Raw genomic sequence first — 17,346 nt, 5'->3', positions numbered from 1 at the left:
GGTATGCAGGCAGATTAATTACTTTAATAGTTCTTAAAGCGGTTTTTCAAAACGACGCTACAAAAGAAGACCGATAACAGCAAACGACGCCATAGTTTCTCCCGCTCTTTCAATGTTTCTTTACAGTAAGGTTTTCTATTTCAACATTAAAGGATATACGATCCAACAATGAGTCGAAATTATTAAAATTTACTACCGAAAAGTGTCCGTAATGTCGCGAATATTGCTGCCGCTAGCGCATTAATAGAGAAAGATCCAGAACGGTCTCTCACACGTCGTTCTCAAGTATTGAGCATCTCTGTGGTGTCGTTGTAGCGAATTTTGGGAAAAGATCTTGGCCTACATCCTTACAAGATGGAATTAATGAGAGAAAACTTATGTTGGCGGCAAGTTGAACCTCATTGAAAGCAAATAGTTTAGCTTGCACAGTAGCTAGTTGTTGACCAGCAACTGTTAAGCGCAAAAGGACAACGGGGACATAACGGGGAATTGCAACTGTGAAGTGTTATACAGCTTTGGTATAGAAGAAGTTAACGTTTTTGTTTTATTTCTTCACGTTTGACACGTTTTATAACAGTCACATGACAGAAGTGGAGTCATAAAACATCATGGAACTGAAAAAAGCGGTAAACTTAAAAACTTCACTCATATTTCCCAATTCGTACAAGTCTATAATGTTGAAAGAAACTCACCCGTTATATAAATATCCATATAACAATGGTGACCTCGTTTATTTGTATGAGTATAACTCAGGGCAAATACTTATTTGCAAAATGCTTGCTTTTACAATTTACAGTTCGCATTTCTCGTGGAGTCACAAATTCACAAGCTGAAACGCGAAGCCAAGAAAAACACTCAGAACAAGCACAATAGTTGATAATAATTTATTGTTTCTGCTGAAGCTTTTTCAACTTGCAAATKTCATAATGCATAATTTGCACGAGAAGTGCATGGAGTTGCCACATAATCACGGCACAACGGTAGACATACACCTACAAGCTCATATACGTCTCATGATCATTATGTTGCACGAATGAAGATGCAACACATAACACAGCRGTATAAAAGAGATAGATGGAGGCAGTGAGAAAAGCAGAGAGTGAGAAGAGAAAGGAAGAAAGAATGAGTTAGGGAGCGAAAGAGTGGTAAASAGTGTGCGGCAGTAAATGAATTTCAATAATGAACATTTCTGCCGGCACAAAATTGCACGCACTACCTGTGCGAATTACATTTGCTTGAGGCATTAATAAATTACAACTGCCACAAGCACTTACTTACGCACTCTAACTTAGTTACTTATTTGCATACTTAGTCACTTAAATGCATAYTTCCACTATATATATGCATATGTATATTTATAGTGCAACAACTTATTTATTTATTGGTTACTTCTTTACTTATTTACCAACTTGCTGACTGCCTTCCTCACACGCTTGCATACAAACTTACGAACTTACGAACTTACCCAATTGCTGACTTACTCATTTACGCACTTATCATTTGTTTTTGCACTCTCCTGCYATCACTGCTTATTTATGTGCGCGCTCACTGCAAGGCATGCTCTTACTAGGTWTTACCAGGCAGGTAGGTGTGCAATGCCGGTGAAACTGCTGTCGGAGTTAGTTGAGCAAATTTTCAGTGGAATTAAAAGAAATATACAAAATATTTTCCCAAGTTGATGAGGTGTTGCATTTTAAGCGCATTTCTGAAACGTAATCAACGGTAGCAGAAACAGCTAAGGGATAGCTGAACTCAGATGAAACCGAACATAAGCGAAAGCTTGTTAATCCAAAGGTAAATTCTGATCCTGAGTTCCTAATAAAGCTGTTAGTTCAAGATGACTAAATGTTTGGGTACTTTGGGATTTTAGTACTCATACGACATTCTTAAATATCTAAGTYAGTGTTTCACTGAACTGAGCTCTTCCCTGCTTTCTTACGCTCAGCTGAAGAAAATTATTCACCTTCTATTTTGTCACTTATGGATTAGCGTATGGGAGAGACTGCTGATGGGAACTYACAATCAACTTTAGTTACACTGCTTCAAGCCATATTTCAAATACACGTGATTGCGTCTACTTTCCAGAAACAAGTCTTCATTCTACTACCATATCAGCAATATTAGGTTGCAGTTTTGTCATCGTGCACTCGAGATTACTAAAAAGTTGTTCTTCATGAATTCCATAAAGTTACTTCCAGATAAATCTGGTATGATTATCTGGTAGCGGCGAAATCACAACGAACTGTAAAGACAACGGGAATTCTTGTGGACCGGGGAAAATAGTAAGATAAGATAAACGCGCTCTGCACAGTTCAGCTTTACCAACTTTAAGTTAACCTAGCTTTCATTTGAGATGGTTATGTGTTTGGTGGTGTTTTTGCGCTTAGAGAACCTTCCTCTCGTGCGTGAACTTCTGCACATGGATCCATCTTCCAACTGACCAGATAATCACCATGCATGAAATACTTATGAAGAGATGATCGACACACACCACCYCTTCGTCTATTTCAAAACTGCTTTTGACAGCACGAAAAGGAGCTTCTTTATGCCGCTATGTCTTAATTTGCTGTCCTCCCAAAACTAATACGGCTGTGTAAACTGATGTTAAGCAATACCAAAAGCTTCGTCAAGGTTGGGAAGGACCGCTACGAACCCTACGATACCCAACGAGATTTCAAACAATCTTCTACAAGAGCGTACAACTGCTTTTCTGCCTGCACMCAAACAGTCTTGAGGGTGAAATCATCTCATGTTTTTCTTTTCGATAAWTTTACGTTAGCGAGAGTGGCAGAAATTCCACTAAATGGTCGAAAAAAAAAAATGCCGTTAAAGAAAAACATTGGATTTATGAGGAAAGCCAAGTATGTTTCCATGGTGGCAACAATTTCGACTCAACTAGAAAAAATCCCGCTTGGGCAATTCTGGTTAATGCTCTGGATGTAGTGGAAGCTTATTTCTTAATCGACCAATTTAGTAAGGACGATAGCTGGTGTCATGTGTAAAAGTTCACGCAAGTGAGAAAAGTTCCCTAAGCTCCATTCACTTGACAATGGTCAGAAATGACTATTTCACATATGGCTCAAGCAGCTGATGACATTCGATCTTGGACCAAGTATCCTCTGGTGGCMAAAAAACACCTTACCCATTCGCTGGGTTTGAGACCTTCCATGTAAAAAGCCACCACCAATAAATGCTAAACAATAGCCTCGGAAGAGAGACCCTCCTTTTGATGACGACCATGGTAAACGCATTAGCGATAACGATTTGAGGATATGCACCTGGAATGTTCTGTCTTTTAATTGGAAAAGGTGCTTGATGTACTCGTGAAAATAAAGGCTGACATCAGCGACGTCCAAGAAGTGCGTTGGATGGAAGATAAGGACTGAAACGAGTAACTTATTGYAGAATTTACTATAGTGGCTATATAAAGAAGCGCAAATTCGATGTTGTATTYGTAGTGTGATAGAGGTGATGTGACTGTGACGGAGACTCCGTCGCCCGGTACTGGAATTCACGTTGGTGGATAAATATACAGTCACAATCCGCATCAAAGCGAAGTTCTTCAACATATCGCTCATTTGCGCCCATGCTCGACGGAAGAGAAGAATGATGTGATCAAATACGGCTTCTATGAGCGCTTGGACCGCACCTATGAGAGCTACATCCGCCAGAATCTCAAGATCTTTCTTRGAGACTTTAATGAACCATCCCCAAATGGGTTGGGGATCACCGACTTCGCCGCGGCCCAAAATAAGGGTATCTGCAGTACTCGACACCAACCTATCCGTCATGTTGTGACTGACAGAAGATATTGTTGAGATGAAATCTCTATATGCTTTCATATAGGCTGATACTACAGCGTTTTTGTAGGAWATCTTTTGTATTTGTGAAGGTTACTATAGTAGCATAGGTCGAAGTAAATTTTATTTCTTATTTTCTCAATCTTTACTCCCTTTGAGAGGCCTCGAAGTTCACGAATTAAATCTTTGAAGCTATCTKTCTCATCAAAAACTTTCCATAATATCAATACTAGCTTAAAACATGTATCCATTCGTTGATTAAGGTTAGCGCGGAAACTACAAACCGACGAAGAGTTCCACCAAACATCTGACATATTTCCAAAAGAGTTTTTTTTTTAATTTTACTACATTAGAAGTGTCAAAATATTTTTGGTAAGAATCGTTCCCAACTAATTTTATACCCTGGTATAACTTTGGAACAGACTAATGTAATGGCATCGAAAGCGCTGCAAATAAAGCTTTATTGTTTGCTTTTAATGCATCTATTTTGATTTGTCGTTACTCTTTCGCCCACCCGCGCATATGAAAAAGGATAATAAACGTCTCAGTTGGGTTGTGTTGGCAATGCTTCTGTGTTATACCTGTCATATAAAGTATTATCTATTTCCCACGAAATGCCGTCACTAACTTGCCGAGCGTGTAATAATAAGTCACTTCTCATGCATGTCTCTGTGTGCGTGTGCAGCCAAAGTTTTGTTTAAATATTCATTTATTTTTGTTCATTTTAGCGTTTCCTCAAAGTTTTATATTAAGAAAATGAAAACTTTTCGAAGAAAAAAATTACGACAAGAAATAAAAACATCCGAAGACGTTTACAAACACTTGCTGGTGTGGTTGTGCCCGTTGTTGTTGTTGTGAGTGTTGCTTCTTTGTTRGTTTACAGTTACGCTGTTTTCTTAAACGTCCTTCGCTTGTAAGTTGGTTTAGCAATTTTTCGGCTTTGCCCCATGAAGTTTTCGGCGTTTTTATGCAGGACGCTTGTTGTTGTGCATCTTCTTGAACACGCTGTTGTTGCTGTTGTTATTGCGGGTGTTGGCGTTGGCGTTGGCGTTGGCGCTGCTGTTGATTCTATAACTTGCTGCCACACAGCGCTGAACATTTCTTATAACTCWCTTTTTCGTGTTTTGTCTGCGCAAAACTATGGCTGCGCGGAGTTGTGAGCGGAAAGTGTTTTTTGTCGTTGTTGCTTTATTATTAACTTTCTTGTTTGCTGTTTTAACTTCGCCGTTATGCCGTTATAGTCTATTTTTTCGGCAGTTAGCGTCTTTGCTGCTTATTACAGCGTGACTTAGCGCACTTGTTGTTATTGTTAAATGTTATTGTTGTTGTTGTTGTTGAATTTATAAATTCTTACCACCACTACAATCGCGGTAGTCTGTCTACTACAGAGGTAGTCTGTTGGCGTTGCCACCTTAAGTTTGGCATTCGCGTTTGCGTTGATCTTCCGGTGCATTGTTGATTTTTGTCTTGTTGTTGTTGATGTTGTATTTGTTTTGTTGTACTTACTTTACTTTGTCGTATTGTTTGCTGCTTGATTATTTACAGTTATTTTAGTAATTTCTGCCGTTTTAATTCCATCATGCTACGCTTTGTTGACAGCTTCGTAGGCAGGCAATCGTGGCGTGACGAAACATGGTTCCAGCGCCGGCTGCCWGGATATGCGGTTGGCAGTTTTGCCTTGCCACATACACACGAAAATAKAAAAGAAATTGCAACAAATTAGTTTTSAGCAAACTTTCTKGGAAAAAGTTGTGAAAATAATAGTTTTTCAAGGGAAAAATGGCAGTGCATGTGTTGTGCGGCCTTCGCTGGGGTCTGTCAAAGGAGTATCGCTGAGCTGATTGCTTAAATAGCAGACTTGCCAAATAATATGGCCATAATATGGTTTTTATTAAAAATTGCATGACCACATATCAGCAAGGAAATTGCTAATAAGAAAGTTTTTGAACTCGCCAAGGTTGCCAGTGAAGCGAACTTTTCCTTCAGCATGATATGATCGCGTCAAGGTTTCGTTTTTAAATGGAGTTTTCTGTAGTAAAAGACTTTCAAAGAAGTAAATTTCTGTTCAATTAATAAATTTAATCGATCAAAAGATTTCAGTTTAATTTATTCTTCGTCTTTCAGCTAAAATACGCTTCTATAAATACATACAAGCTTTCCAGCTCACTCTTGGCTAAACTTCTGGCCACATCCTAAAGCAAGCAAGTTCTCTTCAGCAAGTTTTTTTGATATTGTTTTTGCGGTTTGGAAGATATGGACGTTAAAGCATTAAGGAGGTGGGACTACGCCCATTTGTTAAAAATGTTTAGTCCACAGTTGTCAGGAATAAAAAGTAGTCATTCGGCCAAGTCAGGATTATATGGTAGATTGCTCATCAAATTGATGTCGTGGTGAAGAGTGATCCGATTTCGTTGATTGGTTTTCGTGATTTTTTGAAAGAAAAATGTTAAACAAATGCTTGTATGCTACTTAGAATATGATGTTAGCATTGTTCTAGTATTATGGTTGCGACATGTTCAGTTTTTCTAAAACAACAGGCAATGCTTGGAAGTTCGTAGTCGAACAGCTTTTGTTTGATTCGGCTGATTTTGTAACCTCCTTACAGTCGACTGCTGTTTACTTTCGAGCTCATACGCATAAATTTGCGATACATCACCTGCCCCGATATCACAGACTTGTTTCGAGGCACCGTTATCGTATTTTTTTAATATTTCTCTCGACCAATCGACACGAGCCGTGTTTTTTCATCGATCGATGTGTAGTGGTGTGTTGGTTCCAAAATRAACAGAATTTTCACAGTCAAATGTTCATGCAATATTGAATTTATGCTAGTTTCATTAATGTACATAGTTGTTTAAATCTCGCGATACGTGCCATGTTCGATATGCAATGTCAACAGCTTCTTAAACAACATCTGATTTTGGACGACCTTCGCGAAATTCGTTTTGAAGTGACCTACGACCTTCAATACATTTACTAAACCATCGATGGACACTGGTTCTTGATGGAGCTTCATCGTCATAAATTTATTTAAGTTCAACGATGCACTGCAGCTGAAATAAAACTCGTCGAAAGTTGTAAAAAGTAAACGCGTGAAAATGTTCGCGATTTAATTCCAATTTTTTGTCGGATTGAATATTTTAAGTTACTGTAAATAACACAAATAGCGCTCRTATGTCAGATCGTTCTGAAGATGCACATCACCAAAATGTTAACACTCAGATAACTAAGCCTCGAAATATGAACGGCAAACTAGGTACATACGTAACTAGATATCTATCTCGAACTTTTTTTGTTGYCTGTTTAACTTAAGCTTTTTATTTCATTACTGTTATATTCCTTAACCTTCAAAATATGTATTTTAAAGTCAAGCTGAATACTAACATTTTGAATACTCAACCAATTATTAGTGTGTGGAATATAAGGACCCACATATAGCATATTTCAAGTGGAAACAAATTAAAATCTTCACATTGCCMCTTTTTCTGMTACTCWCTGTAATATACAGTATTATATTTTACTTAAAAAGTCGTAAGAGTTTCTGTTAGCTTAGGATTTTCGAATATCGTTTTTTTTTTTTTGGATTTACGTTTTAGGCTCTGAACCATTATGTACCAGACTGTAGTAACCGTATATATTTTTGGCAATAAATCACAAAAAATTAAATTTAAAATTATCATACAATGTTGTTAATATACTGCAATCCTTAGCGTTTTTTAATAAGTCACAGAAAGACTAGTTCTAGGACAAAATCTTAACCATTTTCATTGAAGTTTGGCACCAAATCCATCAATCTTGGAAAGATATTAATTTCACTAACCTAAATTAGGTAATTTAGTGGAGCACGAACCGACTTCAAGGTTTGTTATTCTCATWCGTGCTAAGTTTTTCATATTTCCATTTCTTAATTGGTTACTGACCTCTATTTTGAAACTATACCTGAATGGAAAAAGAAGACCTTAGAGGAAACTAGCTTTAGATTATTAACTTTGAGAAAATTTTTAAATATTTTATTTCGTTAGCTTTTTAGTAATATTTTGTTTTTAATTTTCGCTTATAGTATATCCTCGCGATTTGCATACATTTGTTTTTATAGTGTAAGGTCGTATTTATAAACGAGTAAATTTTGTATGTCGCATTTTTTTGTTATATAAAGAAACCGAAGAAATCGAAGACGGTAATATCTGGAATTCACAAGCCTTCAATAATACGTTTTTCCAAAATGATTCCCTTTCAAGTTATCTAAATAAATTCGTGGTTCATTGTGGTACCAAGTTCAGCCAAATTGTATATGGGTATAAAGTAGGGCCTAGAGTACTTAAAATGACTGTATGCCAATAAAAAAATTACCATTTTTCATTTATCAGATATCCGTTAATCAGTGAGCTTAATGATTCATAAAATTTTCCATTACTACATATTTTTTAAAGAGTTTGTTACAAAAGAAATGTGATTTAGAAAGTGGCTAACTTTGAGAAATTAAGTCCACTCAGCTCAGCTCAACTCAACTCAGCTGAACTCAACTCTGCTAAACTCAACTCAACTCAGCTGAACTCAACTCTGCTAAGCTAAACTCAACTCAACTCTCAACTCAACTCAACTCAACTCAACTCAACTCAATTCAAGTCAACTCAACTCAACTCAACTCAACTCAACTCAGCTCAGTTCAACTCAACTCAGCTGAACTCAACTCTGCTAAACTCAACTCAACTCAGCTGAACTCAACTCTGCTAAGCTAAACTCAACTCAACTCAACTCTCAACTCAACTCAACTCAAGTCAAGTCAACTCAACTCAACTCAACTCAACTCAACTCAACTCAAGTCAAGTCAACTCAACTCAACTCAACTCAACTCAACTCAACTCAACTCGACTCAACTCAACTCAACTCAGCTCAGCTCAACTCAACTCAACTCAACTCAACTCAACTCAACTCAACTCAACTCAACTCAACTCAAATCAGCTCAACTCAACACAACTCAATAATTACCGTAATCTAAAACATCTAATACACTCTTTAGCTGTACGAATCCACTCGAACTTAACAGTACCCTATTCGGCTTCTAACAAAATCAATCAGTGCTAATGGCGAACTTTATGATCAACACCAGCAATATGAATATGCAGGCTCTGCTTACGCTGACACAATGCCAACAAATTACAATACAATAAACCGTTATGCAATCAGACATTTACGGCAAAATCAAAGTGTTTAGCAAAAATGAATTTTATCGCAAACAAGCGCTTGGTGCCCAAATTATGGACAATGCGATACACGGGCATGATGCCACACACAGATAGCTATCGCTTAAGCATAACGGGATATGAGTAAAATGTGCTGCCACCAAACATTTGCCCGCTGGATTTTTGTTGGACAGCCATTTGCTGGCAGTTCAAATATGGCGGCAGCAAATCATGGTAAAAATTGCGGCTAAGCATTGCAGTGCGCGGATTAATGCAAGTGGTCATTGGGCAAAATAGCGCACATTCCCCCACTTATAAATTTATTTATGCATGTGTATGTGTATATAAGTGGCTAAATGTGAATTGCATGTCCCTTGCTGTGATATCCTGTGAAACGATGCGCGTCGATGGCAAAATGGGCACATAAATTGCAGCATTGTTGTTGGCTAATGCTGGCCTGCGGCTTAATGGTGGACTTAGAATAGGAATTTATAAGAACATACAGGCGTGCCTGTGTATTGGTGTGCGTGTAAGTGCTTTGGCGCTTTTTCGGATGGGCGCGGCAGCAGCGMCGCAGCACATTCATTGGATTTTTGATAAGCTCACATAATAAATGATATCACTTTGTCGGCGAAGGGGAAGCACATATGCACATAYGGACGCACTCATGTGCGTGCACACGCATACAAATCTCTATATATTTGTACCAACTGCCTTTATGGCTCAAGTGCGTAGCGCTCATGTATTATTGCTGCGACTCGCAAAGGACTCGTGAAATTTTTAGCACAATTCCCGTCGGCCATCAGTGTCAGAAATTGGCAATGAAAGAAAAAAAAAAAAAACGCTTTCGAAAATGAAATGAAGACAAAAACGCCATGCGCGCGTTGACAAGCGTCATAAGGAAACAAAAGGCGCCATGGGCGTGCGCAACAAAGTGCATGATTTCCAATATTTCGGTGCTTTCCAATACCAGCAAAAAAAAAAAAAAAAAAAGATATGTATGAATATTGCTTAAATATATTGGCGAATTTATCTTTATTGTGTGCGCATTACACTTCATGCAATTCTTCGCATATTTTTCACCTTTTTTGCGCTGTGCATTTTCCATTGTAACCTCCTTTTATACTTCCTTCCGGTTGCTGCCAGCTTACGCGGCCACTTCCTGCTGCAGGCCTTGTGGTCGTAAGCGACCTTCGGCTCACATATGCTTGGCTTGTATGAGTTCCTGTGCTTCATTTATGCASGCGCATGTACATCAATTTACGTCATTGTCTTCGATTACTTTGTGGTTGYGCGCAGATAAATGGATTCCCGCCGTTCACTCGGCACGCCAGCGCTGATAAAAATTCAMCATCACTTGTGCGGCCTGTTCTTAGCAGTTTTTTTCTTCTTTCGTAAATCTCAGCTTGGCCACAGAATCTCATTTGTGTGGACAACACTTAATCACGGTTTGAACTAAAGTGGTTTCATGGAAATTAAATGATTCATAATCGAAAAAATTGCTTAARTTCAGTACTTCAAAGAATCTTTGCCGCGTCAAGCTGCTTTTCGATTATCAACCAGACCTTTAATACTCTAAAAGAGTCACACTAACCATGAATACTCTGTATAATCGACTGAAAGATCACAGTTTAAATTTAATTAGTAGTTGAGTAAGTCATACGTTGCAAGGCTGTATGACCCGGTTGGTATACCAGCTGTAGTTCTGGCCTTATCTTAGGATCTAACTGGAACACTCCACTACCTGTAGAATTACATGACCCGTGGCTCGAATTTCGAAATGGTCTTCATCACCTGTCTTCMTCATATCAGCTCATGCATTTTGYACACTTCATGAATTCTGTGACGCTAGCTCGTAGGCGTATGCTGCGGTTTTCTACGTAAATAGTGCCGTACAAGGATATTATTATAATATGGCACTTACCGCAARAACCAAGGTGATGCCTGTGAAAGAGATTACTATACCCCGTTTGGAACTTTTTGCTATCTACCTGCTGGTAGTCACTTATACRCTCTGAACTGATTCAATTATAGTTTTATATTGGATTCATAACCAACATTCAATTTTGAAACAGTTCGTTGGTAATCGAGTTGCACACATCCAGGTCCACACCAAGATAAAATGTTGGCGACACATTCACTTCGAGTACAATTCGGCCGATTGTGCGTGTCGAGGAATTTCGGCTATATGTATCGAGAACGCTCSAGTTATGCCAGAACTAACGACGAAGTAACTCCAGGCACATACACTGGTATGTCAACCTTTTCGTACTCTTACATCCACTCGTTAGGACCATTGCCAATGGCTTATGTCTTCTGTGTCACGTCCTCAATACAACGGCGCGATTAAGACGTTTTCTGCCATTTTACAAGGGTCAGAGGTGGAATATTGTGACAGCAGAAGATATCGAATGGGCTCTGTTTGTAACTGTTACACAAGTTCAAGGTAAGGCAAATAAATGAGAAATTAATGCTCTCAAATCAAATTCCAGGCTAGACAATCGAGATCACCTTTTAGCTCTAAGTCCATATGTTGATCCTGAAGGCATTTTGCGAGGCGTGGTATTCGGTGGGCGTCTCTGAAATGCAGAAATATCTAACGAACAACGACATCCAATGATTATGATATGAAAATGTACCGTGTGTCGGAGACATCAGCGAGTTCTCCAGAATCAGCAAATGACGTCGTTAACCCGAGAACGGGTACTTCCGGCTCCTGATTTTTCAAACAGCGGCCATTATTATTGTGTACGAGATCCTTCATAGACGTTTCCGACCGATTTATCAGGCGCCGCGGCATTTGTGCTCAGCTCTACAGTGACAACGGCACACAGTTTGTAGGCGCTGATAGACTAAAGCGTGAAGAATGGAAGTTCATTACCCCCGCTACGCCACATCATCGTGGTATCTGGAAGCAGTGGTCCGTTCGGTCAAGAAGCATTTACTTCGCATTATGGGGCAATAGTCATTGTCCTATCGTGAGCTATTAACGTTATTGGCTTAATTCACTACCAACTGTAGCCTTACATGATGATCCCGAAGGAGGACTAGCCTTAACGCCTGGTGATTTCATAATTGGCCGACCAGTGAATTGTCCTTCTGAGCCAACGCTACCAGATATACCGCAGAATCGCCTCCATTATTGGCAGCGCTTTCAATGTTCGAACATTTTTTTGAAAACGTTGGCAAAATGAATATCTGTATTCGCTTCAGCCCCTCCAAATGGGCGATGTCGTACTTATTCGAAATGAGAATTTGCTAACCGCCTGTTGGCGCTTGAGTCGTATCACGGACACCCATCGTGACAGCTATGGTCACGTCCGCGTCATTACGACAGAATACAACGGAACGCCACTGTCAACGTCCTGTACAAAAGGTGGTAAGACTAACCGGAATAAACGACAGAAATTCTGAACCCCGAGGATTCAGCCTGGGAGGATGTTCAAGATTGAGCTATACAATAAATAACACCCTATCTATGTTTGCATAGCCTTTGCATTACCTATTGTTGTACAGTTATTATCAATGCATTTTTTGCACATGTAACTGCCTAGATGTGCCTACTGTACAAGCAGGCATATATTTGCCGCTCCTTGCGGATTTAAGTTAGTGCTGAAAATAAAATCATGACGACAGGTCATATTAAACGCAGTTCCTCTTGTTTTATTGCAATCTTATACACAATTAATATAACAGAATAAAACTTCCTCGAATAATGCCTTTGAAGTATGCCACCTTATAATCGTAAGTTGTGTGGAAGCAAAATTGTTCAAGTTAATGGATAATGAATATGTGACTTTTTACCGAAAAGATTGGTCTTTGTGTATGCCATATAGTATAATTAAAAAATGGAGAGAATCCTTCTCAAAATAATATTATCTCTGGGTATCAAAATTAGTTTGAATCAGGTCAATACAAACACTTCCCTTAGCCCACATATACCTGACGTAACGGTTTTCGAACTTCCGGGTGACTTTATATCGCATATATCGGCCAATATATAARATTTCTTAATAAAATTGAGAGCGCGTAGTTTTCAAATAATTGCGCATTTTCGTACTTGGAATGARYGAAGWGAAAGCGAGTGAAAATKTGAASTGGACCCCATATAACCAACAAGCCTTGCAAGTTGCATGTGTATGCGATGCTCGGTTATACCCGAGCTTGGCCTTTTCTTACTTGTTGTTATTGTAAATTACGTTTCCAATGCGTTTCAACCTGCTATGAACTTCTTTCATATTTTATTAATTTTTAACGGCTTCTGCATTGATCTATTTCCTGATGAAACTGAAATAAATGTTATATTACTATTGCTATTGCTATTTACTATTAATACTTCGTTTGTATTTAAATACGCATACRGTTATGTGTAGTCCATCTGACGTACGACCTTTAATCTCCAAATATCTTTTAGCTTTACGTGTCCATTGTTTCCCAAAATTTATTTTGTGGTTTTTCCGTACTTTTTTGTTTGTGGCAGTATTAATATTAAATTACAAGCAATTTCMGTAAATATGAAGCACATTTTCGCAGTAATAAATATTGACGATTTCACATTTTAAATCCAATTTCTTTTTCTCTTTTTTGTTGTTGCTGCTTTGATCCACATTGTTGCAGTTTTTGTCTGTTATTTGCATATTTTAGTTTTTGTGGCATTCACAAGTGTTGCTTTTGTTGTTGGTGTTCATGTCATGCCACAACTCAAATACCACGTGATGCTGGTTGCACCGAGTTATTGTTATTAAATATGGTATGCACGTAAAAAGAGAGAGAGAAAAAGGGAAAGAGAAAGAGATGAAGCAAAAAAGCAGAGAGAAAAACTTGCTGAAATATTTCTGCACATTTTAGTTACTTTTAATTATTTTATATCGCTTGTTGAAAACTTCATCAATTGAGATTATTTGCATTGTTGCACATACATATTTACAGTCTGTGCGTGAATGTGTGTGTGTGCATGTGCTTTTTGTAAAAGCAATAAGGCTCTTGACCATGTGTCCATTGTGGTAAAGTTGCAAACGGATTTGATAAAACTTATGCAACACTTTTGTGTATTGTTGTTGCTGCTTTTTGTTGTAAATTTGACATGCCTTCGTCGGCATGTATAGAACAGACGCCTTCAAAAGTAGTCACGTGCATGAGTTTGCTAAAGAAGTCTTCATACTTCGACAAGCGCACAAATACTTACACACAGTGAACTGTTATTGTGCGTGTATTTGTATTGTTTGACAGTTATATTTGTTATAGCACAGCAACTCACGCGTGTGGTAAAACTTGCCGGAGAGTATAGTGTTGAACATTGAAATGAGCGAGAGTCTGTATGTGCCAATGTATGTGTGTAACAAAATACCGAGTTTCTTCGTGAATTTGACAGTTCTTTTGAACTTTACAGTTATCACATATCCCCTTTCCACATACATAGTTTCCATTATGCTACTGTCTTTTGATGAATTYCTGTCAAATTGAATTTGCAGCCCTGCCATTTTTGCTCAGGACACTTGCTTTGTTGGTTTTGTTGTAGAAGTTGAAGTTTTTATGTGTCACAGCATTCCGAAACTTCGTGAAGTTGCACACGGTGTTGCCAAAGGGATTACACTCTTTGTAGCCAACGGCTTTTATAGAAGCATACTAGTATCCTATAAATAACTTCACCAAAGTGAGCGAATGTGAATATTTCCTGAGTTGTTTGGTGTAATATCTGAACAGCTTGAAAAAAATATGAGGGAAATATCAAACGAAATATCCGAATTTTACTATGGACTAACGAAAATCATTATACATGAAGTGATCTATTTCGAGGTTTCCTACATAAAAAAAAACACCGATACTTCAAATTTAATAGAGATTGTTTATTGTCATTTGAAAGAAAATTCTTTGGCATTTATTTTTTGWAGATTATCTCTTTCAAATCTTGGCCGCAACTACGTGTCAGATGGTCCATCCGTTGAGTACAATTTTTCATGACTCGTTTGAGGATTTTTACTGGTAACACGCAAAAGACGTGCTTCAAGGTCTGAATCGAAGCGTTCTYATTTTTGAATAAACCGATGAGCCGTTTTTCTTCAAGATGACATCACTTCAGGTTGCTCTTCATTCCAGATGCGACAATTTTGTTTGCTTACATACCCGTTGAAACAGAAATGGGCCCCATCGGTGAACAAAATTTGGTCCGAAAACGTCGGATCTTTTTGGAACTTTTCAAGAGCCTATAAGACATAGGAGCGTAGTCGTTCCATACGTCAGTCCGAGTTGCTGCGAGCGGCGCCGAATCTACTCTCCACGGCTTTCGTTTACACTCTCACCTACGACTTCAAAATAAAAAAGAAAAAAAAAAAAAAAAAAAAAAAAAAAAAAAAAAAAAAAAAAAAAAAAAAAAAAAAAAAAAAAAAAAAAAAAAAAGAATTATGAAATAAAATAAAAAATTACCAATATTTTTTTTTTTTACTTAACACTGCTAAGAGATCTCATATATTTAAAGCGATAAAAAGTATTAAGTCAACCGGAAGTTAAAATTCTTATATAATTCTCACATTAGGTATATGAGGTCTATTGTCCTCATTCTTAGATATTGACCGATAGATGCGATATAAAATCTCCGCAAGTCTATCGCCCCATTTTTGGCCCAAAAGCAGCTATTATCCGAATTTCAACACTAAACCTCCCACATTAACCGCTGTGTTCGGTAAGTATCCTCTGGGTAGCCAAATAACATCCGTTTTCAGGCGAGCTAAAGCTCCCCAGGGTTTGGGAACCGCCGCATAAAAAACGCTACCAATAAAAAGGAAACAAGAGCCTCGGATGATGGTCTTTTGATGACGACCATGGCAAACCCATTAAGGATTGCGATTTGAGGGCATGCACCTGTAATGTGCGGTCTCTTAATTGGAAAGGTACCGCTGTCCAGGCTTATATCGGCACTGTCCAAGAAGTGCGATGGGCAATAAGTTCAGCTCGGCTGAGGCTGATCGACTTTGCTGAATCCCGAATTATGGTTATCTGTAGTAATAGATTCCAGCATAGGAAAATTCAACAAGCTACCTGGCTGTCTCTACACCGAAAAGCCACCAACCGATTACACGTCCGATATGGGATAAATACCGAGAGTGTACGAATAGCCAGAGAAACTGGCCGACAGGATAGACTCGATTTCTAAAAAAAGATGGCAGACGACTAACAGAAGGTTTCAAGACCGGAGCATACTCTGGTAGAACCCCCAGATGTGATCTAGTGAGTGATGGTCGAGCATACTAAAATTGTGGAGGGAACACTTCTTCGTCCTGCTGAATGTCAGTGAAAGCATAACACCTGAAAATGGTGTACCCGATTCCCCAATCTATGACGATGGATGGATCTTCAGTAGCAATTACTCATCTGAAGAACAACAAGCGCCGCGGGCCGATGGATTGCCGGCGAAACTATTCCAATAYGGCAGCGAAGAATTGATAAGGAGCTTAAAGCCAATTACGCCAAATGAAGTGGAATAACCTCCTCAACATTGCATATGAAATTGTCTACAAACTGATTGAACCTTATAAGGTCTTCTTCGATTTCAAAGCTGCTTTTGACAGCACAAAATGAATACGGCTGTCCAAACTGAAGTTGAGCAAAACCAAAGGCTCCATCAGACCATGGACAACCTCTCCGAGCCGTTCGATATCAAGCGAGGTTTGAGACAAGGGTAGGAGCCTGAAGGTAGTAATTACATGACGCTTGTGTGTGTGAAAAAGGTGTGCAGAAACCTAACCATCACTGAAAGAATACATTTTATTCTTAACAAGTCGATATTTTATAAAAACAGGATCACGTTCAATACTTCCATGGATCAATTCGATATCTCGATACTTATCTCAGTAAATATCAAAGCTGGGTATCACAGCTACAAAAAACAGAAAATATTGTTTTATTAGTAGAACCATTAAAGCAAAATAATTGGAGGGCGAAAATTGAAGGAAAAGCATCCTGCTCTCTCCGCATTGTTGGTTTCTTCATTGTTGTCTTGGCTGTGGGTAAATTGTTTGAATACTAAAAAGTTCCAGCGAGTCTGACATTATTGAGACAAAGTTTCGATCACCGAATCAAATGAGACATATCAAGATAAGAATCTGACAAGTGGCTGTGATTCTGGTGTTGAAGGGCAGCAGCAAATGTTCTATTTGAAACCAATATTGGGAGCGATATTGGCGTGTTACATTTATATTGAAAGCTTATGCGAGTTGGAGAATGTGATCTTTATATACACGCCAAAAGCTTTTGATGCAAGAAACTGCACCCATCCAAAGTTTCGATCAATAAATTGATTGTTTCGTTGCTTGTAATATCGGATTATTGAAACTTAAGTTCGATCACATTAATACCCTTCTTTTCAG

General features: G+C 38.4%; 1 pseudogene; it reads left to right on the top strand.

Moving 5' to 3' along the window:
- Positions 1-10,896: 10,896 nt before the first annotated feature.
- LOC108974078 lies at positions 10,897-12,435 on the top strand (annotated as a pseudogene).
- Positions 12,436-17,346: the final 4,911 nt, after the last annotated feature.

The sequence above is a fragment of the Bactrocera latifrons genome, unplaced genomic scaffold, assembly GCF_001853355.1.
Source record: "Bactrocera latifrons isolate USDA-ARS-PBARC rearing strain unplaced genomic scaffold, ASM185335v1 scaffold_524, whole genome shotgun sequence".
NCBI lineage: Eukaryota > Metazoa > Arthropoda > Insecta > Diptera > Tephritidae > Bactrocera > Bactrocera latifrons.
This window is presented reverse-complemented; position numbering and strand designations above follow the sequence as displayed.